General features: G+C 37.6%; 1 long non-coding RNA gene across 1 annotated transcript; it reads right to left on the minus strand.

Annotated features, from left to right (window-relative positions):
- Positions 1-1505: 1505 nt before the first annotated feature.
- Positions 1506-26997, minus strand: LOC116593739. The gene is made up of 4 exons (XR_004286946.1): positions 26671-26997; positions 14705-14876; positions 14029-14134; positions 1506-2349 (listed from the first exon to the last, which is right to left on the minus strand). It is a non-coding gene; the product is annotated as an uncharacterized LOC116593739 (long non-coding RNA).
- Between the last annotated feature and the right edge of the window lie 44 nt (positions 26998-27041).

Here is a 27041-nt window from a genome sequence, read left to right on the forward strand (position 1 = left end):
TACTTGTTAAAATATTGTTCCATTGTTGCAAATGAGTAAGTAGTGTTTTTCTCTGTCAGTCTCATAAAAGTCATAAGCAGTTTCCAGTGTTGCATCCAATCCGCTAGGTAAACCTTCTTGAGCCCCATGCTTCAGAGCTTCACCAGTGTAATGCTGGCCCATTAGAGCCACAGTCAAGACAATGAAAGATGCTAAGGACTCAGGACAAGGAGATTTTTGCCTCAGTGGGGTACTTTAAATCCAATGGCCCTGACTCTTATGGGTGATAAACCAAAACCAGATACAGTCCTCAGCTCCTTATCTGAAGTCCTAAGGCCATGCTTAAATGGATAGAACTTGGGGCACTTGGGTGGCTCAGTGGGTTAAGCCTCTGCCTTCAGCTCAGGTCACGATCTTAGAGTCCTGGGACTGAGCCCTGCATCAGGCTCTCTGCTCAGCTGGGAACCTGCTTCCCCCTCTCTCTCTCTTCCTGCCTCTCTGCCTACTTGTGATCTCTTTCTCTCTGTCAAATAAATAAATAAAATCTTTAAAAAAAATAAATAAATGGCTAGACTCTGATATTTTCAACATGACATGAGCAAGAAAAATTTCAAGGGCAGAAAAGGGAGAAAGAAATGGGAAAAACAGAGACAAATAGAGAATGCTCATCATCTCTTGCATTGGGAGGAGATCCAAATCATCTTATACCCAGTATTTGTCTAGTGGTTGCTTGCTTAAGCCATAAAGTCTTGGAGAACTGGGATCATAGATGATTTAGTAGAGTCCAGAACATGTAGCAAGCCATCTGGTTTGATAGGTGAGAAAACTCAGGGCAAAAGATCCTGAAGAAAAGAAAGTGAATTAGAAAGTGAAGAAAAGAAAAGAAAAAGTGAATTAAATTTTAAAAAAGTAAAATTAGAAGTGGCTGGAGCTGAAAACACTGCCAACGAAGGAAAAGGGCCTTGGTCTACCTTGGCAGTTATCAGTGAATGACCCACACTGTAATTCCCGATTTTGTTATGGATGGTAAGCCGCTGTGCTGCCTTGGCTGGGAAGATCTTGCATACCACTCTGAGTCTGTGACTGTGTGCATCATCACTACCTCCAGTGCTACTTACTTGCTTTACTAACTGACCCTTTCTTTAGGTTACCATGGCAAAGGCTAATGCAATGAGATTATCTCCTTGTTTTTTAGGACTACTAAGGCTCTTATGCAGAAGGACCAAATTAAGGAAGTATTGGTTGGGCTAAGACGTAGACACATAGACAATGCATGACTCATGATTTAACATGTGTTACCTATTTCCATATGAAAATATATGGGGTGAAAGTTTAGAAAGTTAGGTCTATTACACTTGCCATGCTGTCTCTCCCTGTTCTCTTTTTGTTTAAGAATAAATGAATAGAGAAGAGACAAACAAGAGGAACAGATGAGATGGTGCCTTTATTTTTTTGTGTCCCTTATAAGTGACGTGGGTTTTTCCTCTGTAATAAAACTGTATTGACCCACCTGAGATGTACTACAGAAAAGGAAATAGACATTTTTGCTAGAGCCCTGGGTAAATGCATCCACCTCTCTGCAAAAACACAGCTCCGGCAAGTGTGATCAAAGAGAAGGAATAGGGAAAGAGAAGCAGAAGATGGAAAAATGGACAATTCGTAGACTCTTTAAATGTGCTCGATCTTAAATGAAAGCTTGAAGTGAGCATACATGGATGTTGATGTTCAAGGTGTGCATGAGGGGAGAAGGGAGGTTAAAGATGGCTTAGGCCTTGAGCTGGTAGGCTTGTTAAGACATGTGGCTATGTATAGGAGCTTGGTCGGTATGCAATGTCACAGTAACTGATCAGAAAGGAAATGAATGAGGGAGGTGAATGGGGTTCTGCCTTTACTTGTATTTCTGCACTAATTAAGTACCGAAATGCTCTCAACCATGTTACAGCAGTCATGGAATGGATCTCACCAGGGAAAGATGCATTGCAATTTTCATGAAAGCCAAGCAAGGAAGGTAGGCGGGGAGAAACTTAGAGTAAATCTCCTCATTAATGAAAATCTGTTTTTAAGGCGATTTGCTTTGGTTCACAGCTTATTTTCAAGATCAGGATTAATATTAATTGTAAATTTATGGAAAGTGGATATACTTAAGAGACAGCAGGTTTTCTGTGCATAACTGTGTTGTCCTCTGGGAATACATGACTTGGAAGGATGCGGCTTGCATAGCACGTTACGTAACTGGCATGATGATGCCTTCTCGATGTCCGGAACAGCTGCATGCTTGTAAAGGTTTGCATCTTGAAGTTGAGATGAAGTCCCCCGGGCACTGCGAAGATTTGCATAGGGAGTTCAGTGTGCCTCACATCTTCATGTACTCTATAATCATAATAACAACTGTATTAATAGTAAATACATTTTAGGCAATTAATATGTGCAAGGCACAGTTTCATTTATTTAATCCTCACAGTAGCACTGTGAGTTAGTTTTTGTTATTATCTGTACTTTACAGAAGAGAAATATGATCCACCAAAATGTTAAAAACAAAGAAACAAATAACAACAACAACAACAACAAAAAACCTTTCCAAAGGACATATAGCTAGTCAACAGTAGAGATACATCTTGAACCTAGACAGGGTGATACCAGAGTCTATGTGATCAACCAAAGGGCCAGTCTGTCTGTGCACAAACAGTAGAACTGGAATTGTATGAAAGGTAGATCAGTAGTGAGTTGCGTTTATAAATTGCAACCATGCAAAAAATACTTAGTCAATATAGCATGTTAGAAGAACTACCTAAGTCATACCATATTTCATCAATTCTAAGACACATATTTTATTCACAAAGCAGTATTTCTAAAATCAAATTACATCTTTGAGTTGATGTTAAGAATGCATTATGCTATAATTTAATTGGCTGTATGGGTTCCTTTCTTGGTGACTCTTAGAACATCAGTATGTCTTATAATCAGTGTCATCTTATTACCAATAAAATATAGAAGGCAATTTTTAATGCCCTGAGTACAGTAAGCTAAGAGGTGATATAGAAATGCAGATAAAGGCATATTGATAGATGTGTATATGTTTGCTTTATGGCTGAAATTTGACACAGATGCCCTGACTAAAAAAAACACAGGTTCATCAGATTCAGAAAATACAATGAACTCAAGATCATGCTGTTCAATTTTTCAGGATTTAAGCTAGAATAAAGAATTGATGTCTCAGCTTTATTATTTTTATTGCTCTTTAGAGTCAAACAAGATCTTAGAGATATAATATCTAGCATTCATCTGCATCATTTTGCTGGCTGGTAATTGGCCTTGAGAACTTGAACTATTTAAGGCTGAATGACCACTGTGACCGCTGCCAGCGATATTATAGACAGATTATGTCTTGGTTACAGTTGTAAATCAACTAGCGCTTCACCAGCCATGCAAAGGGCATTTACAAAATATGTATTTAATGACTTAATAGTTTTCTCAGTTGGGTTAAATGTTGTGTCTGGTTAAACCTGAAGTTTATCCCGAATCTGGTGTTCTCTATTAGATCTAAACCCAATCCCTATATAAATATTTTCTGTGTAAAAATGTAAAACTATACCTTTTTCAAGTTATCTTCTCATCTCTTGGTGTTAGAGAAATAAGTTGTGATTTAAAGCTATCACACATGGTTTCCAACCCCAACTACATACTGCCTTTGCGTTGCTTAACTTTGGACAGGTGATTAAGTTGACTGAGCTTTAGAATGTAGGTCTCTAAGTGGAAGTGATAATACCTACTTCCCAAAGCTGTTATGAAGATTAGATAAATTCATATGGTATGTGATAGGAACTCAACAAATGCTGCTTCCTATAGTCTTTTCCCTAATCAATCAGAAATTCTTAAGTTACCACCCTTTTACTTATGTATAATCTGGGCACAGCTAGATGGTAAAGAATATTTTGTTAAAGGAAAGCAAAAGTGTTAAACAACCATTTAATTAAACCCTGCTATATTGTAGTATGCAGTTGGTTCCTAAATCCTGTGTTACAGGTCTGTTTTATGAAATGCATCCTCGTGGAATGGGATAAGCCATGTATGATGCTGTTCATCTTGCTGTTCATCTATTATCTCCTGCTCTGAGTGCAAAGCTCAGGCATACAACCAATGAGCGGGGGCGGGGGGAGGTCTACTGATGGTCCCAATTCAAACAGTTGATAACAGACTGCCTTATTTCATTTCATGAAATTCTATGGCTATAACAGAATACCACAGACTGGGTACTTTATGAAAAGTGAAAACTTATTTCTCATAGCTGTGGAGACTGGGAAGTCTAAAATCAAGGCATTGGCAGATTCGGTATCTGGTGAGATCCCACTCTTTGGCTCATACACAGACAACTTCTCACTGTGTTCTCACATGGTGGAAGAGACAAGAGAACTCTCTGGGGTCTCTTTGATAAGGGTGCTAATTCCATTTATGACCTAGTCCCCTCCCAAAGGCCCCACATCCTGATTCCATCATATTGGTGGTTAGGATTTAACATAGGAATGGGGGCAGCGCAAATATTTAGTCTATAGCACAGAAAGACCTTTTGAAAGTTAGTCTTGTTTAAAATTTTCTCTTTTTTTGATGGGAATTACAGAGGCAAATAAAAGTGTGATTTTGCTAGAAAGTAGAGATAGTTAATTAAATCCTTTCAATGTTAATAAAATATTCATTGGAAAGTGGGGTTAGAAGCCTGGCTTGTAACGAAGACAAATATCCCTGATCATGGAGAGTATCAGGGGATAAAACCACCTACTATCTTAAGACAGAATAGCTTTGAACACGAAAAATACTAAATAGAAAGAACAAAGTCCAGAAAAGGTCTGCTCTTCTCCTTCATATTCCTGTGGAAAATGTGCGTTAGGGCTCAGAAAGAGTGCAGATATGCCCAAAGATACCCATTGACATCTTAATGGCAATCCAAAATTTTTAAAGAAGTTACTTGCTAACCCCCACTACGCAGGAAAAAAAAAGAAAAAGAAAAAAAAAAGAAAGAAAAAGAAAGAAAAAAGAAAACGGGGCCTCGCAGGAAACAAGAAATTGCCTGGAGTTGGCACTCAACCACAGGTCCATAGCAATTTACTCTATAACTCAGACCCAATAATAGCTTGCATGATAAAATAAAAAATTTAAGAAAGAAAAACAAAAGCCAACACTCCTTCCTTCAGCCAATCCTTCAACAAATATTTAAGGAGTGCCCGTTATGTACTCTGTGAAGGTTGAGCAGCTTATTAAAAATCTCTTCTAGAGGATCTTGTCATGAAGGCCAGATGCGTTATCGATCAATATTGATCACTCACTGGCAAGGTCATTGACTTGAAAAGATCCAGAGTAAATTAGAAACACAAAACTCCGTTAAGAAGTGATTGATAACAAACAAAATCAAAACTGAAAAAATGTACTGTTGCCTTTTATTCACTTTAAATCTTGATACGTATTAAATCTTTGTGTTTGTTTCTGATAAATAATCCAATGAGTCATATATAGATATCTATATAGAGAGGTAGACATAGGAATATATATAAATATGCTATGTGGATATATATGAAATTTCATATATATACTTACATACACATGTGGATTATCTGGATATGAGATATCATTCAGAGTCAAAACTGAATTTAAACTTTCAAAAAATATAGGTGGGACAAGTAGTCCCTATGGTCTGTACAGATATAAGGGTTTTTTTTTTTTTTTAAAGATTTTATTTATTAATCAGAGAGAGAGCATGAGTAGGAAGAACAACAGGCAGAGGGAGAGGGAGAAGCAGGCTCTCCACTGAGCAGGGAGCCCAATGCAGACCTCAATCCCAGAACCCTGGGATCATGACCTGAGCTGAAGGCAACCGCTTAACCCACTGAGCCACCCAGGCACCCCTGTGCAAATAAATATAAGTTGCTAAATGTTTGGAGAGGACTGATATGTGACCTGATATACAGAAAAAAAAAAAAAAAAAAAAAAAAAAAGGATTGTAAGAGTATATTCCAAATCCTTGATGTTCTGCCAAGGACCTATGAGGTTGCCGATGGAATTTTAGGAGAGTGTGTAAGGCTGGACATATGATGTTCATCTCCGCAGGCATCTTTGCAACCCAAGTATCTGTTTCTGTCCTAAGGGTAATATTTTTATTTGACAAAAGGGTCACTGCTTATTAGAAGGTTTGAAAAAGACAGTTGTAGGGGATATCTTAAGAAATCAAATCCAAGTGTCGGAAGTGTCACCATAAAAAACTAACAAGCATTTCCCTAACTTGTGTATATGAATAACCATCCTGCAAGCACAAAGCCCTGGGCAAGTTTTATTTTAGGAGCCCTTCATTTCTCATCTCTTCTCTTCCTGCCCACTCTATTCCGGACATAGCCTATTTCACAGATATGCCCTTAATTGTCACATGGGTCGCAGAAAATGTTATTTTTGTTCTGTAAACGATTACAAGCCTGTTTTCAAATCTTAAAGTATTTAAGCAATTAAATGCTTCCTAAATCCATACTGTCAGCAGTCTCATGATTTCCAGTGCAGTGATTCTCGGCTTCTACAAGGATTTGGGAAGATACTTGATTCCAGCTTCTATTCACCTCTATAATTCCTCCGTTCCCACTGCAGGTTTTCTGTCTGTCCAGTATGTTGTCTTATTTTGTCTAAATACCCAGAGAAACCACAGCGAGGTCCATATGCTTTTGTTTTCTCTACCCCTTTTCACCACCCCTTTGCAACTTCCTCATTCATTTCTGTTTTCCCTTCCCAGTTCCGTTTGCCCAGTCGGGATGCTTCGTGTTCATGGGCCTCTTCTTTCAGAAAAATACTCTCGTTGCCCAAACCCCACTAGGTTACCCCAGCCAACACTTCCTGCTCTTTCTGGACAATGCCTTACACCATCCCTCTCTCTCCCATCCAAGAATTGCAACTGTTGCCCACTTGTTTATTTATTCAATCCTGATTAAACTGTTTGCCTAAAGAGGGTCAAGCCAGGAATACTGGAAAAAAAAAAAAAAATTACGGAGCTAAAAAGACATGGTCTTGTCCTCAAGGAGATTTGAGTAGAGTGGGAAAGACTTTCAAGTAAGCTGACCATGGCCTATACAGGTGTTATGACAGGGTAGGATGAGAGCTGTAGGGCTGGTTCTATACAGAGGCTCTTAGATATTGGGCGCTGAGGAAGACTTCCCTGGAGGGATACATGGAAATATAGTAAGTGAAGAAGAGAATTTCCATGGGGGAAGGGAAAGTGTTTCAGGAAGAGGGAACATAGGAGAGAGAGAAAACATGCTATTTGAAGGACATTTAGATATTTGGTGTGTTTGGAGCTTAGACAGTGAGGAAGACACTGATAAAGCTTGAGACTATGGCCAGATCTGGGAGAACCATGTAAACTGTTTTAGGAGGCCCTACATTGCCTATTGTACAACAACAGGGGCTATAGAAAAATTCGCTCAAAGGGAGTGAAGTGAGGGCTTGAAGTCTTACAATAATGGCTATGAATCCAATGTGGAAGATAAGTAGTTCAGGCAGGACTGAGAGCAATTCTGAAATACACACACACACACACACACACACACACACACACTTTTTTTTTGTAGCACCAAAACAGATTGGCTTTGAGCTACAAGTTCTTAATCAAAGTCTCATTACTTTGATCTAGAGTAGTTATTATCTACATCTCCAGATAGAAATAGATGAACTATAGACTTGATTCCCCTAAGTAATAGAGCTCCATTGCTCTATTACTTGTCTCTACACTGACTACTTAAAATATGGTCCATGGACCAGCATAATTACCATCTCCTCGGAAAATTTCAGAAATATGAATAGCAGTTCCCACCTCAGACCTACTCAATCCAAATCTGCATTTTAACCAGTTCCCTAACTGATTCATATGCACATTGTAGTTTGAGAAGCCTGTTTTAGAAATCTACCTCAGTCTCCCCAACCCTTAGTTCTAGCTCTAGATCTTAGAGATGGATATACATGTATTAGTAAGATAAAACATGGGCAGATGAGTAAACATTAAACTCGTTTTTCACTTTATATCTTTAAATATAAGCAACACCCCCAAATGATATTTCCACACCAGTCTCCATCTCAAGGTGGAGTGTCTATAAATTTTATGAGGTGGATTGATTACAAGTTGTATGAGTTGTAAAGTTGGGGAGCTTCAATAAATGAGGATTTTCCCCCAAATTATCTCTGGGGTATTATTGAACTTCTGCCTTCCAATATTTCAGCTGTCAGGCTACCCCACACTGTGGATAGCCTGACATTGCCCAAATTTAAGCCTTTTGGCCCTTGCCTCTAATAATACGCAACGGGCCTTCTTTTAATCATACTGCCTTAAAATGTTTTCTTAGGCATCTATTTCATTTCTAAATTTCCATCAAAAATTTCTGCAGTGCCCAAGCAGCCTAATCACTTTCTTTTCCGTATTTGACACAATGACAGTTTATGAGAGAAACAAAAGATAAATAAACAAGTGACAATCGATAGTCTGTTTCCAACAGGAAGTTTTGGGGTTGTGTTAAGTGGGCAGAGATTCAGCCCTATCTCCTGTGTTTATAATTTTTTTCCTTTAGCCTAGTGCAGAGAAAGCAGCAGTAATGACAACTTCCATGGCACTTTAGATTCTCAACTATCAAAACATGTTCAAAAATAGTTAAGAGTTCCAGGATAGGGAAAAAAAACATTGACCTGAAAGTAAGGAAATCTGGGTTCTGATCGTGGCCCATTACTAATTAGCTGTGACTTCAACACCTACTTTTCCTAACTGGCCCTAAATGTCCTCATCTATAACATGGAGACAGTAGACTAGACAATCTGAATATTTTAAGATTCTACATGCATTTCATTTATCTGAAAATTGGTAATCCATATCTGCTGCATAATGACGGAAACACTTGGGAAAGCATAATGTCCAATTAACCAGCACACTGCTATTTCCCAGACATCCTGAATTAGCGGCAACGCACACTCCCGCATGCAAGCCGCCTCTCTCCATCATGCTCCTTGAAGTGGCAATTTTTTGCCAAGCCTAACCAGCAGTTCCTTTGACTTGTTGCTGTTTATTTTTCCCCTCCAAGCTAACTAAAAGATTATACCTTTCCTGAAGCTTATGCCAGATGCTTTCATCCCTGTCATAAAATCATGAAGAAAATGTCTCTTAGAGTGAAAGTCATTGACTCTATCAGCAGCATTTCCACAATCCCAGCCTTACACAGTCACTTGCTGATGTCTTTCTTTTAATTGTAGTCCTGAGAATGAAGCAACTCAAAATGGTTCATTGACCTTGTCCTCCTCTTCTTCGAGGAGCCAGGGAGGCTCTCTCTCTCTTCTCCTTAAAGGCTCATTCTTACTGCTTCCCAACCCTGGCCCCCAGAGAAAAAGCATAAGGAGCACACGGGAATCAAAGGCTGCCTTAGCCTTTCCCTCCCTGTCACTACTTTCTTAAATATCTCTTTTTGTTTACAATAACCCTACTTACTATTAAGATACAACCAAAGCCAGATTTGTTTCAGGCTTGAAGTTGAGTAATGCAACACTGTCATCACCAAAGAGAAATCCATTTTGACTGATTCCCTTGCCCAATCTGAAACAAGTGCAATGCTGTTATCTCCTCTAACATCTCTAGCAACGATGGTATCGATATTTTTCATCAACGCAAATTTGCATTATACCACACGCTTTACAGAGGCATCTCATTTTATCCTTAGAATTCCCTGGGGGAGTATTTTTATCCTCATAGTATAGTAAGGAAACAGAGGCTAGCCGAAGTGTACGATGTTCTTAGAGTTACCTGAGCAGGGATTTGCATCTGGATTATTCTGACTTCAAGATCCTCTTCTTCCCCTATGTCAGCTGTTGCCACTTCTAACATGGGTTGGGTTCTGGGGAAGAAAGCCCAATAGGGATCCATCTAAAAGGAGACAGTCCAAGATACTTGGTGTTTATGATTGAATTGGCTGTCCCTGATTTCTCTTTTTTTTAATTTTTTTCATCTGTTCCTATCTGAGCTCTAGGAGTAGAGGACATTTTTTTAACCTCACTCATCTGCTAGGGCACTATTTCCCAAATTTTGATGTGCTTATATATATATTCAGGGGGAACTAGAGACTGAGTAGCTAAGACAGGGCCCAATAATCTACATTTTTTTAAGTATCTACATTTGAAAATATCTCTTCCCTCTATAGAGAAACATCATGAAAAACACAAGAACATCCTGTTTTAGACTGTCCTAAGTGAAGGGTAGAAAAATCCCAGGTATTGGAAAAAAAAAAAAAATCATGAGTGAATCTTTTTCCCTTTTTCCATGCAGGCTCTAAATCAAGATATTTTATCATAGATATGGATTAATATTACCTGTGAGATCCAGTGTTTTCCTAGTCTGTCTCTTGCTCTAGAACATTTAGGTTATCCCCTATGACCCTAAACTGTTCTTCATTCTTCATAGGCTTTCCTGAAGTCAGTGACGAATCCTTCCTGGTCCCAGATGGTTTCTTCTAGGTTTCAATATACTATCCTGTCCAAAGTAAATAGATATTTTGTTTTCCCTGTTCTGAGCTTTTCTTTAGTTTAAGCAACACTTGCTAACTGTGTGACTTGGCAAATTATTTATTCTCTCATAGTCTCTGTGGCCAATACACATCATAATACAAGTGTGAGGCTCCTTCTAAAGTTGAGCCGTGCACATCCTGTGCAACTGTCTGAGGGGAACCTAAAATGAGTTAGTGTCTTTAAATGGTTTAGCACAACTCCTGATGTTTCCATCCCAAATAGTGCCTGTTCTTTAATATTTACCCCCTTTGACTTTTTCTGCCCGATTTGTACTTGAATTCTTGAAATATGTTTACTAGCCATTTTTTAAGGTTAATTCTACTTGCTGACCAAGCTTGACTCTTTCATTATGGCTCTAAGATAATGAAGCCAGTTATGTGAGTGACCCTGATATTACCTAAATTGTGGATTTGCCTGAGTTCGTTCCCTTTCTCTTGCCACAGTCTGCTTGTGACCAGTGACATAACTTTATAATATGGCTGGCTGAGGTTAAGGGTGCATCTATAACCATGAAACCACTTTTTTCCTCTGCAAAATACTAACTAGCCTGCCCAGAAATGGAACCAACTACCTTGACCTCATTAACACTACACTCCAAACAGCTGAGCATTTTGTTTTCATTATTTTAATAATGTGGTGATGATTATAAGATACAGCATGAATAGTACTGAATCTAGAAATTTCATTATTCCCATTAATCATGCAAATCAATGGAAGTATATAGAAGAGAGGGTGAATTTGAATACTCACATAGAAATCATAGATTGGACAAATAGATTTGAGCCTGGATATGTGGCTGGCGTGTGTGTGTGTATGTGGTGTGCAATGAGCAGAAAGGATGGGGAAAGAGAGAAAGAGAAAAAGCTCTGCTTTCTTTAAGCAAGAGTAAGATGTACTAAAGCAGATCATTGCAGGTGTGGAAAGGTAGTGGGGTGAACTATAGAATTCCCTTTCCTCCCTCTTTTTGCATTTTTATATCCTTTAAATACCACTAAAGTGAATGATTTAGGAACAACTTGACAAGAGAAGAAGAAACATTTAATCTGTTACGTATTATATCAACTTTATTTTTTATCTTTTTGTTCTGAAAATTTATCAGAAAATATTGCCTAGATAATTGGGTATGTACACACTACTGGTATTGGAGATGTATATGGTGTGTGTGTGTGTGTGAGAGAGAGAGAGAGAAAGAGAGAGAGAGAGAGAAGGAGACAGAGACAGTGAATGGGAGAAATTCAACTTTTATTGGGAAGGCACAGATCGGGGAACTGGGAACATAAAATGGAACAAACTGGACAAGATCCCTGCCCTTGTGAAGACTCATTCTGAAGGGAGGAGTTAGACACAAAATACTGAATGAGTGAATGAATGAATAAGTTAAAATCATATATTAATAAAACCTATGAAGCAAATTAAAAATGTAAATGCTTAGAAATGGTCTGGAGAGGAAAGATGCCATCCCAGAGGTCATTGTGCTTTGAAACTGGGGGGCAAACTTTTTTTTGGATTTCATAGTTAAAGAAATTATCCCGGTTTGGTGGCACGTCACAGGAGTGGCTCTAGAATTGTGGAGGAGAAGGAATTTCTGCCATTATGTATTTAAAAAGGAATTTAAGGTTCAAAGCATAAACCCATATGCCTCTAAAGCCACCTCCTTGCCCAGAGCCTCCCAGTGCACAAGGCAAGGTTTGATGGCCCTTTCCACACCTCCCACCTGGCTGGCAGCTTGGGGACCTGTCACTGGCCATTAGCACTGTTTACAAATGGTGTCGCACAAAACAGTCAGCCCCAGGGATGATCCTGGCCTCTTTTTACCTCACTCCAAGTCCCTTACCACTAGGACTGGGGTTTGTCTGTGTGATTTTAAGACTTCACAGTTACAAGTTTCTAGATTTTTCAAAAACCTGGACCTTTTAGTGTCTCAGTCCCCTCATCTCCAGTGACCTTCATCCTTTTCCGTGTTAGTCTCCCGGCAACACAACCACACTTGAAAACAACATCAGACATGTTTCCTCTGGGACTCATTCACTCTGACTTTTACTTCCTAGCTCCTGTTCTGTCTACTCCGATTTTTCCCTGTGATCTCAACTCCCTTGACCATTTCTCATTCTCATAGTTCATGAGCTTCTTTTGTCTCTTTACTTAACAGGGACCCTATGGTCTGGCACTTCAGTTCCTAACTTTGTGTTCCCATGTTTGCCAACTTTGTGCCTTTGGGATCCTTCTCTGTTCTGACTGAGGACTACAGATAGGGTAGGATATTGTTTGTCTTTTCATTAGGTTTGCTAAAACTTGTGTCTTAGCTCAGACTGCTGTAACAAAATGCCATAAGCCAGATGGCTTTTAAACAATAGAAATTTATTTATCACAGTTTTGGAGGCTGGGGAGTCCAAGATCAAGGCAATCAGCAGATTCAGTGTCTAGCAAAGATCTTTTTTCCTGATTGATAGGTAGTTGTCTTCTAGCCTTGGCCTCTAGCCGTAAATGCGGTATAGGAGCTCTCTGGGGTCTGTTTTATAAGGGCCTCAATCCCACTTGTGAGGACTCTGCTCTCATGACTTCATTACCTTTTGCAGGCCCCACCTCCCCGTACCGTCACACTGGGGAATAGGTTTCAATGCATAAATTTTTGGAGCGGGGGGGTGGGGGGGGTGCCTGGGTGGCTCAGTGGGTTAAGCCTCTGCCTTCAGCTCAGGTCATGATCCCAGGACCCTGGGATCAAGCCCGGCATCCACATCAGGCTCTCTGCTCAGCAGGGAGCCTGCTTCCCTTCCTCTCTCTCTGCCTGCCTCTCAGCCTGCTTGTGATCTCTGTCAAATAAATAAATAAAATCTTAAAAAAATAAATAAATTTTGGGGGGGACACAGACATTCAGTCTATAACAACTCACATTATCTATCTTTAAAGATCATTGTAATCCATTTTTATATAACTCCTTTCCCTTTGATCATAGTAGCAGGGCAGTTTCTTCCCTCTTCTCCTTTTTTTCCTCCTCTTATTCTGGTTGAGGGCCCAAAGCCATTGGATTCTGAACCATTCAGGGCCTTCCACTCCCTCCTTAAAATCTTTATATCCTCACTGATCTTTTTTTTCCCTCGTTCTTTGGACGCACGTTATTTTTCCCATTTCTGAAGTATAATTCCACCTGTGCTCTTGTTCCAACCCTCCTGCACCCTGAGCGCACAGACACACACACACACAGAGTGCTGTATTAATTTTCATTATTCTCATAAGCACAGAAGTATGATATATTTTCCCTTTATGTATAAAAACAGATGCTGTCCAACAGATAGTCTATATTGATGAGCCTACAGCCCTCTCTCTCCTTTCTCTCACGGATGGTATTTGTGAGTTATTAATTATACTCTCTTATTTCTTTTCTTCTGCACAATGGCATTCAGCAACCTCTTGAAACCTGTGGTTTGTCTATCAAATCTCACCAAGCTATTGAAAGCAACCTATTTATTTAGCAAATGTTTGATCACTCACCAAGGTCCAGGAACCATTTTAGGTGCTAAGTTTATATGACCAGTACCGAGAAATTACGACACTTCTGTCCATGGTAATTGGTCCGAAGAGTCCAAATCTCAAGAAACTGAATCAGATGAGAGAGGAAGAGAGTGAGATTAAGAGAAATGGTATCAGATGGAGCCCTAAATTCAGCTGTGCCTGAAGATCCACTCCGACATTTTAGTTAATTGAACCAATAAATTTCCTTCCTGTGTGAGTGACTTTGTGTTTGGATTCTATCATTTGCAACTGAAAGAGTCCTGAATAAAATAACATAGTTATTTGCATATATATATATATATATATATATACACACACACACATATTCCTCCCCTATGCAATCATATGCTATTTGAGGAAAAAGACTGTTATTCATTTTGCATCCTCCAGAATGCTTTGCATATTATAAGTGTCCAATAAATATTTATTGAATGAATAAACCAATTTATAAAAGAGCTTAAATTTAGATTGATGCAGTCTTCAGATTTCTTTAGAGTGAGCTGGATAATGAACAGCATCACGTGGCAGAATTCTTAAAGACATTCCCCACCTCCAAATGGGAATACCTCGCTCTCACCCAACCTCCCACCTTCCCCCATTGTCCCTTTATCTGCATCCACATTCAGCTTTTGCTCAGAGGAGACAATAAATATACCTGGATAACTGTATCTCTATTGTCAGCAGTGAGAATCCCAGACTCTGGTTGTAACATAAGCGAAGGGAAAAGAACATTGGCCCTTTGGTTTTCATTCTTTCTTGATCCAGGTATAAGCTGCTCTACGTAGGGAAAGTGCCGAGACACGCCATTTTAGACACATCCTAATAAGCTGTAATAAGAACAAGACAGTGGGGGAGATTATGATTTCCAAGCCACAGCCACCCCCCATGCACACACCGATGGCATAACTCAGAGATGAAGGATCAAAAAGAAACACAGCAGATTCCCAGGATACACATCTGCCAAGGAAGCTCCCCCTGACTCAGAGAGTTATAACTCTTTCTTCCTATAACTATGAAGACAGGTATATACAGAGACAAATCTTTTCATTTAGGAAAAAGGTCCCCTGTGCACATCTGGAGTCAGGGAAGTTGAAAGGACCAAGAACTCTTCCCTGAAGCAGACAGAATGTGGGTGGAGGCAAATAAAATGATATATTTAAACATTTAGCAGGATGGAAATCTTAGACAGTCAAGGCAACATTCTTATTAATTGCCAATTTTCGAGGCACTCTAGCATGCAACCATTCTCTCCTGTCTTGTTACAAGAGGATTAGGATGAGGTTGGGGTGGGAGGGCCATGGGGGGGGCAAGAAATTCGTTCTGTTTTTCTCTGTGTGTACATGTGTGTTTTAATTATCCCTCTTGAGATACTTCTTTGCACGGTTGTACCTTCAATCTGTTGCTTGCAGTTTTGTTTTTGACAACAGAGTTTATATGATCAGTGGTCGCCAGATTTGTTTGGTGTTTTTTTGTTGTTGTTGTTTTTTGAGGGAGTGGGGGCAATTAGCTTGGCCATCAATTCCTCACCATTTGGAAAAGGCCAAACTGCTTGCCATTTACAGGAGTCTAAAGTAAATGTGTTTTTCCTCCATCCTGCTTGCTGGGGGCAGAACTAAGGCTGCTGAGGCTAGACTGTAGGGCTTCTCTGCCACGCAGCAGTTTGATATTAATAGATTACTGCTTTGAAAAAGGAACCCTGTTCCTGCCAAGGCACCTCCAACAGTATCTAAGCCAGCTGAGTGGCAGAGTGCATTCTTAACCAGCATTCAGCTACCTACATCACAAATATAAGTAGCAATTCTCTTTCTAATAACAAATGCTAAATATTCAACCTTCTACATCTGCCTGTGGAGATGGAGATCTTTTTAAAATGTTGATGCACAGAAATTCCCCCAAACTCCTGCTGTGTTAAGAATTTAAATCATGGTTGATTCAAAACAGGATGTATTCTTAAAAGAAAAAAAAGAAAGAAAGAAAGAACAAAACAAAACAAAAAAATGCTTGTGCTTTCATTCCAATGTATTTCCTTGGTAATGTGGTAGAAGCAGGAAAGAGTTCTGTGAAATAATGCACATTATTAAATGAAAATATGTAGAAGCTTATTCAAAGGTAGTTTGCTTCACTGGTAACCACTCAGGTGTCTGTGGTATGCCAGACATATGAGTTATTCAATGTCACAGAATTGCAGTGATGCAGACAAGAAGGTAAACTCATAACGAGAAGAGTTAGGATTTAGAGATATTAGCCTATAATGTTAAATTTTTAAGTAGGCACAAGTTGTGTTCTTGTTTGCTTTTGTTCTGATTATGAAATGAGAGAAAAACACCCTAGAACACAGCAGCTAGGAAACAACTCTTCAGCCAGCCACCCATTATCCTTCTTAATGTGTTAGAGGATTCCCTTCTAGTCTTTTTTCCCTGCACTTTTACGTTCAAAGTGCATCAAATACTTGTGACTGAACCAAATGCTAGTTCTGTAATATCATGACTCAGAGTCTTCCCATGTCTTCATTAAACTCTTAGCTTTTGTCCTGTTCAGCTAGAGTCTCACACTTTATCCCATTCTTCATCTTCTTCCGTAGATCAAAATTTAGGAAATAGCATGTAATGAATAGCAGAAATTCCCCATATGGTGCCAAGGGGGGCAAACTTTCAGGGGAGTGAGAACAGCCATCTCTGATCCTTGCCATGGCTTTTCCTGGGTCACTTGAGTCCAAGCGGAGTCTCTCCCAGATGGTCACAGAGAATAGGTGGATAACACTTGGGCTGTCTTAGACCCATCAGGCTGGGGTCTTCAAGCCTTCCCTTTCATCTTCCTCTGCTCATGGTCTGGTTTAGAGACTTTCTCCCCAGGATCTCCATATGCCTATGTTTATCTGCTCAGGCTGCCATAACCAAATACCATAGACTGGGCAGCTTAAACAACAGAAATTCATTTTCTCAGTTCTGGGGGACTTAGACAAAAGTGCCAGCTCATTTCCCTGGCTTATAGATGGACGCTATTCGTGCTCTATCTTCACATGGCCTTTCTTTGGTACATATGGACAGAGAGAAAGAGAGAACACTCCATTATCTCTTCTTATAAGGTGTATTACTCAGCGTTCTCCAGAGAAACAGAACCAACAGAGATAGATCTATATCTGTATCTGTTTCTCTATTCAATATTTATATCTATATCCATATCCAATATTTATATCTATATCCATATATTTATATTCAGTCCGTTATTGTTATGAGATAATATCTTTCATATAGTATCTCATATGACATACTCTATCTCATAACAGTAGGAGAATACCTTCTCATACTATTATTCTGCCCTGATTTAAGGAGATGGATTTGGGGAAAGTATATAAAAGCACTGGACAAGTGGGCAGGAAAATGCAGTAAAAGAACAAGTAAGAGAGCTAATTTCATAAATGATGGAAGGTGAATTACCAATGACTAAGAAAATAAGAGGCAATAAATTGAAGAAAGTTGACTTGTTCACTGTATAGTGTGAGCTGCGGAATCAGTAAAATGAATGGGTAGTACAGTCAAATAACCACAAAGACAGAATTGACATTAAAAAAAAATCAATTTCTGGTGATCTAGACTTCATTCAGCAATGGTCTGCGGCTTGGATGTAAAATAGTTGGTGATAATTTAGGTGGGGCCTATCTAATGATTAGAGAATGGAGAGCAATTGTTGGAGAAAGTATTCCTGTGGTACTAATAATGGGAAATTTGTCTTGATGAAGTTGAGGATATTTGCTAGAGAGATAATGTAGGGATTAATTAAAGATAAATGACCACATGAACAAAGGAAAGTTTAGAGTGATTAAAACTGCTTTTTCTCGGGAAGATAGTTTGATATATAAATTGTATGGCTTTCATTTGCTGAATGGAGACTATCAGGTGGAACTTGAGGCACAGAGGTGAGAAAAGATTAGGAGTCTAGGGGCCATTTCCAGTGCCCATGATCACACCTCACCTGTAATCTCTCTGGCACTTACAGCTTCTTACAGCTGTGTTTGACTGGATCACTTGCAAATGTCAACAAAAACAGCATATGGCTATATTAACTGGTTTGAAGGATTGCATTAGACATAGTAAAAACTCTTTCAGAAGAATTTTTAAAAAAAGATTTCTCTTGAGAAATCACAATTATTTTTCCCATGGACAAATCAGGATCTCAAAAATAAGTTACATTAGAAACTTTCCTTATTAAAATATATAATAGTGGAGTTCTATGAACATTTTCTAACCCAAAGCTATTAAAAGATAAAGTGAAATTGTTTGACATGTTAAAGGATTAAAATAAGTTTCTGTGTTGGATTAGAATGGGGTCTGGTTATCAGACTCTGGTATGATGAAATGACCTCAATGCTGAAATCATAACTGTGGCAGAACCTGCTAGCTGTCCTCAATCTCTCTTCTCCCCAGCCTTAGCATTAGAACCTTTGCTTTTAGGTGGGTGCATTATTGTTCATAATATTACTCTATTTCCCGGCCATCTCTTGTCCACAAGGCTGTTGTGACCCTGCAACTAAACTCTGGTCAGTAAAAGGTAAGCCAGAAAGTCATGGCAACTTGTTGGAGTATCCCTTAAAAGGTAACTCATGCATTTTCCTTTGACCTATTTCCCTTTCTTTATATGCCTTTCCTCCTTCCTATGGATTAGAATGTGAGTTCATAGGGTGACAATGACCATATTGGACTACGATGGGACCTTGAGAATGGAGACCACACACAGCAGAGCAGTAGGATAGAAGGACCTTGGACACAGGAACTTGAGGGTCAAAGTTTCCTTACCAGCCTAATGTACCTCCACTCCACTCTCTTACATTACAGGGAAATGAGCTTCTATTCTGTTTACATCTCCTTGACTCAACATGGAGACCAGTACTAACTGAAACACTAGGCTCCATCAAAAAGCTGAGCTATCAGTCTCTCCATCTTCTTAAACCAGAGACTCATAGGGTTGAGAGCCTGTCACCTATCAGTGAGGAGCTAGAAACAGAAGGCTACTGCCCTCTTGAATCTGGATAGAAAAAAAAAATCTCACTTTCATTATCTGCCTCCTGGATCAGAAACCATTGGTATCAGACAACTGAGTAACTCCTGGAACTAAACAGATCCTGGTTCAGGCAGCTAAATCCTCTCCTTTGCTCTTGCCACTTTGTGTCTGTCCCTTCTTCTGCATCCAGTTTGAGACTCTATCTTCCAGGAAATAAACATATGAGATGTGTTGGGAGATAAGCGGTAATGCCTTTTATTTTGGGATGTGTAGTTACTACAAATAAAGAGCTAGGTTTGAGAGTGGTGCAGAGGCAAGAAAAAAAAAAAACTATCAGCAGTTACTGGGGACTCTCATTTTGCTACGTACTTAATCTGTTGTTTGTGTCACATAATCAGACACTTGAGATAAGATACTATCCTATTTCAATCCAGTAGAGCTATACAGAACAGAGGATTAAAAGGCATCAGGAATGAGACCAACAGTTGTGGATATCAACTTACTAACTGTCAATGAATCTCAAAATATTTGACCAGCACCCAAGTGAACCGAGAGGAGGATAAAGGCACTCTACACAACATATTTGTTAATAAACACTAAACCTGAATCAATTTGCCCTTAATCTGAGGTTGACTAAATAGAAATTCAAAAAGATTAAAGAAAAGAAGACACAGTCTAGGGAACAATAAAAACTTGGGGGAGCTTGAGACAGAAGGAGAACAGAACTCTAGTAGCCATTAATTTCTCAAGTCAACTTGAGAAAGTTCCTTGTTCTTTCAATAATACACAAGAGCATGTTGTCTTTATGCGGGGGTGCAATTAAAAGAGAATAGGTTGAAAGAAAAAGACATAGGCTAACTCAAGGATTAATTGCAGAGAAACTTATAAAAGTTGAAATTAAAATCTGAACTGGGTAATTTGAAATAACTTTGTAAAAAGTTAATAATATGGTAATTTATTATAAATTGGTAATTTATTACCAAGTTAATAATATGGTAATTTAACTTGAGAAACTTCCAATGTACTTAACAAAGTAGAAGAAACATCAATTTGGAGTGGGGAAGGGAGTGAATCAAAGAGTCCCAAGATAAAGATAGTAGAGAGTGTATCTCCTATTTAAGCTAATAATTGTATTCATTAGGGGAAAAAAAAAACTAAACTAAAAAAGTTTGAACAGAAGCAATGATTAAAAACATAATTGGGGTAAACTTTTGTCTTATTTGGAATAAGACATAAAAAGAATGAAGTTTCCTTTCAAATAAACCTTAAAAATGACCTGAGAAAACAGAGCAAAACTGATTGCCATAATACATCAAAATCAATCAAGAGTTACTCTTGTTTAGAAATATACCAAAATGATTTGTGAGTTACAAAACTAAGAAAAAATAAACTTTATGAATGGCCAGATAGCAGGAGTGCTAATTGCTAATTGCCTACTCTCAATACCAATGGACAGGCCAATGGAGAACAGAACAATGTCCACAATAAATCTAGGAGGAATAACATTTTGGGGTATGTTTCTTCCTTCACAGATTTTTTTTTTCTTGTGAAGAGTTTTTAAAAAAGTATTCTTTAATACCTGATGGCTTATAAAAATGTGATATATATATATATAAATATATATATATATAATTATATATATATATATAAATTTAAACTAGTTTAAAATATGTAACAATTGATCAAGAGAGAAAGTAAAATTAAGAAATCCTTTATGGTTAAGTCACATGTAAAATAGATTGGTAAGGAACATTAAAAACATTTTAAGCAGAGCTAAATAATATAGTAAATTATGTTACAAAACTGAAGTCAAACATCTACAATAATTATTGATTTAAAAGGCCTGTGATGGGGCATCTGGGTGGCTCAGTGGGTTAAGCCTCTGCCTTCGGCCCAGGTCATGATCTCAGGGTCCTGGGATCAAACCCCACATTGGACTCCCTGCTCGGCAGGGAGCCTGCTTCACCTCTCTCTCTGCCTGCTTCTTTGTCTACTTGTGATCTCTGTCAGATAAATAAATAAAATCTTAAAAAAAAAAAAGAAAGAAATAGCATAGCACAGAGCAAATATTTAAAATGCTTAATTTTATTATATAGTAACTACAGCAAACTATTTAACTACTAATTCAGATAATTTGAGAAATAGAGATTTCTGTAGCAAAAGTATAAAAACATGCATGGGACTAATACAACTTCAGGATGGTAAGATAGTAGTACTCTCTGGAGTGGGGACTTGGGCTTTGGTTTTATCTATAATGGTTTATTTCTTTAAAAGGGAGAAAGATCTGAAACAAGTGGAACAAACTGTTAACATCTGTGACACTGGCGTCTATTACTGGTCATCTTATTTTCTATAGTTTTCCATGTTTGTAGTATGTACATTTTAAAAGATTACTTTGGGATGTTTAACGATACTGCTAGTAGAATTTAGAATAAAATATCTACCGGTATATCAACCACAGAAAAGAAGAGCAAACTATGAACCATGTAAGAATATATAATGTAGGAAAATACAGAAAATGTAGAATGAATCAGGAAAAGTATTAAAAATGACCAAAGTAGGACTATGGGTTCATTGTGAGGATTGCTATAAATTATTTCAATCCTTCTATTAAATAAACAGCAATAATGATAATGATATGGAATATGTATTTTTGGTATGTGCCTGGCACTATGCTGTATGCTATCCTACATTCCTTAAATGTTTTATGTCCATTAATCCTCCTGACAACTTCATGAGTCAAGTATTATTATCGGAAATTCTCACAGATTGGATTAGTAAAAATAGTTCAACCGAGATATATCTTATTAAAAAGACAAAAAGTTAAAGATGTTCAGTGTTTTTGTCTTACAAACCATAAGAAAAAGAAAACCCAGATCATTAAATATAAACATTAGACAAGATAGAATTAAAGAGAAAAATCAATAAGTGCTATTTAGAGATTCATTTTATATTCAAAAAAGGGGAAAAGTGGGTTTCCACTTTTGGACATGTAAGAACTTTAAGGCTTTGTATAAGCATATACACTAACATTTAAGTAAGTGACCGAAATTATTAGAAATGCAAGGAAAATTATTTGCAAATGCAGTGTTTTCAACACATTTCTGGATCAAGCAGAGAAAAAGAAAATAATAACATAGAAAAATATTGTACAGCTTAGAATTTATGGATGGGATTCTTGTGTTCTCAGAAATCCTAGAAATCTATGCAAACAATTGTGTGTACGTACATGTGACTGAAGTTTTCTGGAAACATGGTACTTCTATCATATCCTCAAAAGAGGTCCATGACTTCCTCTTCCCAGAATGTCTGTGTGTATGTGTGTGTATTTTTTCCTTCTATAATAAGAGACCACACTGAAAAAAATAATCCATGAAATATTTAAAGAAAACTGTTATAAAGTCCTAAGGGGAAAATGTCTAGAGTTATTCTTGAAATTACTTTTTGTGATGTCTGGCTTTCTTATTGGGTTTCACATTCTATGGTAATAGGGGCCATAAATGTCTTACTTTCTAGTTCTCCACTCAGTACAATAAATGGCATATAGATTAGGTTCAGTAAATATCAATTGGATTAATTGATCAAACAGTCAGTAACCTCAGAGCTGTTAATATTTTGTCAAAGAATCAACTCCCCAAATAGTTCTAGATCCAGACAGTTTTATATGTAAATTCTAACAAACCTCAAAGATCAATTGCTTATAAACTATTAACTTTTTCATAGTGTGGAAAAACAACTAAAACAAGAAATGATACTTCTCAGCTTCAAAAATATTAAATTCATAAACTAAAACCTGAACAAAATTGCTCTAAAAATCCAACACACATATATCATTTGTATGTTTGTATATGTGTGGGTACATATATACATATGTAATAGACATAAATATTATCCAATAGATTCAATAATATAAGAAAAATAAAATAATAATAAGATTTATAATATTTATATATAAGATTTAATTTAGGAATACAACTATGGTTTAATATGAAAGAATCTACTCAATTATCTTCCATTTTTCTTTTCCACTCTTTTTTTGTTATTAGGAGATATCAATACATGAAGTGAAAAAAATGATCACTTTGATAGATGCCAACAGCATAATTGGATAAGAATTTAATATGCATAATGATAGACAATATTTTAGTGTACTAGTGAAAGAAGGGTGTTCTTTCAACCTGTTAAAGAATAAGCATCTGAAACCTCCATCACTGTATTTCATATTTAAAAGGTAAAATATAGAAATGCCAGGAGTATAAGCATCAAAATCAAGATCAAGTCAAGAACTCTATTTATTTACAACTCTTGAAAGTAAGCTCGATTTGCTGTTGACATGCCAATAACATTGGGAAACAAGGAGAATTTCAACGAGACAAAAAATAGTAAGTTAGAAATAAAAGAATTTTTAAAATAGTCTAGATCAGAGTGGGGCACCCAGGCGGCTCAGTCAGCTGAGCATAAGTCTTGATTTTAGCTCAGGTCACAATCTCATGGTGGTGGGATTGAGTCCTGCATGGGGCTCTGCACTTAGTGTGGACTCTGCTTGAGATTCTCTCTCCCTCTGTCCCTTCCCCCCTCATGCTCTATCTCTCTCAAATAAATAAATAAGTAAATCTTTAAAAAAAATATAGATCATGGCAAAATAAATGTTTAACTTCATGTAACAATTGTACAATAAAGTTATAACCATGTGTTTTATGCGCTAAATATCGAAAGCTGCAAGAAGTCAACAAGCTACCAGGTGCAGAAATGAATAGACAAAAATTAATACATTTTCTATAAACCTGTCAAAGATTGTAAGCAGGAATAGATCCAATGAAGAATAAAAGGATATAAACTATCTAGATTAAGAAATATGTGAGACATCTCTGAGGATGAATAGAAACTGAGAATGTAAGTTTCCTCCCAAATTATTTTTTAGGCTTGACACAATTTCAAGTAAATGGACAGTTTCATTTGAATGTGATGCCCTTCAAACCTCTCATTCCTTTTGAGAAATGTATTCTAATAAAATAATCAGAACTACAGTAGAAGATTTAGAAAACAAGTTACTTAGCTTTTATTCACTTTTTAAAGTCTTGTAAACAGCCAAATTCCCCACAATAGCAATAAAGTTAGAGAAATTGTGACACAATCGTATGACAAAATATAATATAGAATCATGTTTACAAAGAATATAAAGTAAGAAAGTGTTCAAGAGCTATTTAAGATAAAAAGCAGTGTATCAATCTTCATATTCTATGTATTCTACAAATTCTTAAAACATTGTTTTTTTAAAGATACTATTTTTTACTAATCTCCATACCCAATGTTGGGCCAAACTCAAAACCCTGAGATCAAGTCTAATTCTCCACTTACTTAGCTGGCCAGGCACCCCTAAAAAGTACAGTTTTTAAATATTTATATAACTGTGCAAAAAATAAGCCAAGATTCATCAACATATGAGAGATGAATATCTAAGAGGTTAAACAATACTTTGATTTTACTTTCTGTAGACATAGTTTTTGTTTCTTTTTTCTGTTTGTTTTTAAACAATGGACATATATTTCATAGGTGGGAAAAAGACAATGGATTCATATATTGTAGTTATAATGTATTTGGTACCTTTGCCATGTGTTTTTTTTTGTTGTTGTTGTTTGTTCATGGTTTGTTTGTTTGTTTGTTTGTTTTTGGTTTTTTGTTTGTTTGTTTGTTTTTTGCTATGGACCAGATTTAAATAGAGGCTTATGATATATTCTAAAAGATTTTTGGAAGCCAGACTGAAAATTGAAGATTTTTTGAAGATGGATTTAGAAGTGTTTCTTAGAAGAGGGACAAATTGACATGGTCTTACATCAACAAAGAATAAGAACCAGAAACAAAAATGAAGACTAGCTCCAACAAAGGAAAAGAACAGTCAGTGTCTTATTTAAAAACCTGAAAAATCTGAAAGCATGATTGTCTCCATAAGAGTTCAAATGCTGATATTATACATTAAAGCAATTTAGGAATGTTTATACCAATATTTGCCAGGCTTAAAAACCAATTTAGCATTGTCTTATATTCAGATTGCATGGAAAATAAGTTTCCCATCTTTAAGAATATAAAACTAGGGCGAGTAATAGATTGAGAGTTTTATGCTTATGAGCATAAACTGTGATTGTTTACTGTGCTTTAACAATGATAAAATCACTAACGGCTTCATAGCAAGACCCAAAACCCTGGGGAAGCCATTAAGAATTCAATATTAACAGTTCATGGAGGAAAATGGATTCCACTTACTAAAATGATTTTAAAATGTTTTCTCTAAAATGCAAATATTGCAGCTCTGTGAAGTTGGACATTTTAAATAGGTTTTATTTGAATCTTTGTTCTTACATAAGGGCTATGTATTATTCTCAGTGAAACCCAAAGGTTATAATGTCTGGTTAATAGTGGCCATGTAATAAACTTTGGATAAGTACAGAAAGGAGTTTCTTAAGGTTGAAAGGAGGCAAGCCGTCAAAGCCACTTCCAGATATCCTAGAGTTGCCTAATAGTTTCTGGCACCAAGAAGTATGCAAGAGATAGTGCATCTGTCCAAATGGGAACATCTCTGATTCTCCACCCAGCACCATATCTCCTTCAATGTCTTATTGGGTCCAGAGACTGTCATGCCCCCAGGCAAACAGAAGTTAGTATAGCCTGGACTGAGCCTAACTCTTGCTGTTATCCTCCAGAATTCTGTACTTGTACCCTCAGGGATGGAAAACAAACAATAATAAAACCAAACAAAAACCAAGAAGGATAGAAACTAACAAGTGATAAAAGGAAAGGCAAGCACTTTCATCTGGGAATAATTAATGCATGCTTAGAAAAGACCAGCAAATGTTACTTTGCCTCATTTGATTTTTATTCACTTCTTAATGACGGTTAAACCAGAAAAGTACCAGGACCTGAAATTGCTCTTGGTTTAGGTTTTGGGGAGCGTTCTTTTTGCAAACAGCTTGTCAGAGCATAACAAAAATGGATTGCTTGGTTCTCTGGGATGAGAAAAAAGCAGCATTCAGACACAGACTAGTGATTTCTGTGCTGGTGTTCACCGCTGTCCTTGTAATGGTTTTAGTTCTTAATTAAAGCTAAATGGAGGTCTTTCTTAAAAATGTTACCCTTTTTCCTTTGGTTTTGAATTTTGTCCATTATATGGAATTTTCTAGTTCTTACTTAGAGTATGCATAACATTGAACAAACTGAAGAAGTCTGTACTGGGCAGCAATTTACTGTGGGTTCAGGAACAAAGAATAAACAGGAAAGAAATCAGGAATCACTTTGTTTTCTTTCCAGCAGTGCCTCCCTCCATTTGTCTGTGTGTGTTTGTGTCTTTCTGCTTAGTTCAGTGTGCTAGTGTGCACGTGTGTATCGCTCTTCATCTTTCATTCTGGTGTCTTTTTCTCCAGAAGCCCCCATTCCCATCGGTTCTCCCCCTAGTAATGAAGACAGCATGGTGGGTTTACACCGGAGTCTGGCTTCACCGCTGAGAACGCTGCATTGCGCCTGGCTGGGAGAGTGTATTTGCTCTGGAAGCCTCCCTCACTGTTGGTGGATGAGACCCCACACAGACCTGTCGTAACCTGAAATTCTGACCCCGTAGATTCCCCCAGGTACCTTGAGCTTTGCTGCAGAGCTTAGTGTCCAGAACATCGCATTCCACAGGACAGGCCAAGGACATGAGCATCGATTTTCAATGGCAACATGCTAGTGCAGTCTCCTCTGTGTTGTCCTGTGTCCTATTCTGTCTCAGAGCCAGAAAAAAAAAAAGAAAAAGTTTTGGACTTGAGGGGAGGGGGGTGGGGTGTGAAAAAGCTCTTTTCTTTTAATTTAACCCCTGAGCAGGGAAAGTAAATCATGTAGAATTATGTCAGGTCAAGAAAAAAGCGTGATCAAAATAACCTGGCATGAATATTCATCCAGGGCTTGACAGAAGGACAGGAGCAAGAGGGGTGATTGCTGCTTGTTGCTAAGAGAGATCTCTTTCA

This window comes from Mustela erminea, chromosome 1, assembly GCF_009829155.1.
Source record: "Mustela erminea isolate mMusErm1 chromosome 1, mMusErm1.Pri, whole genome shotgun sequence".
NCBI lineage: Eukaryota > Metazoa > Chordata > Mammalia > Carnivora > Mustelidae > Mustela > Mustela erminea.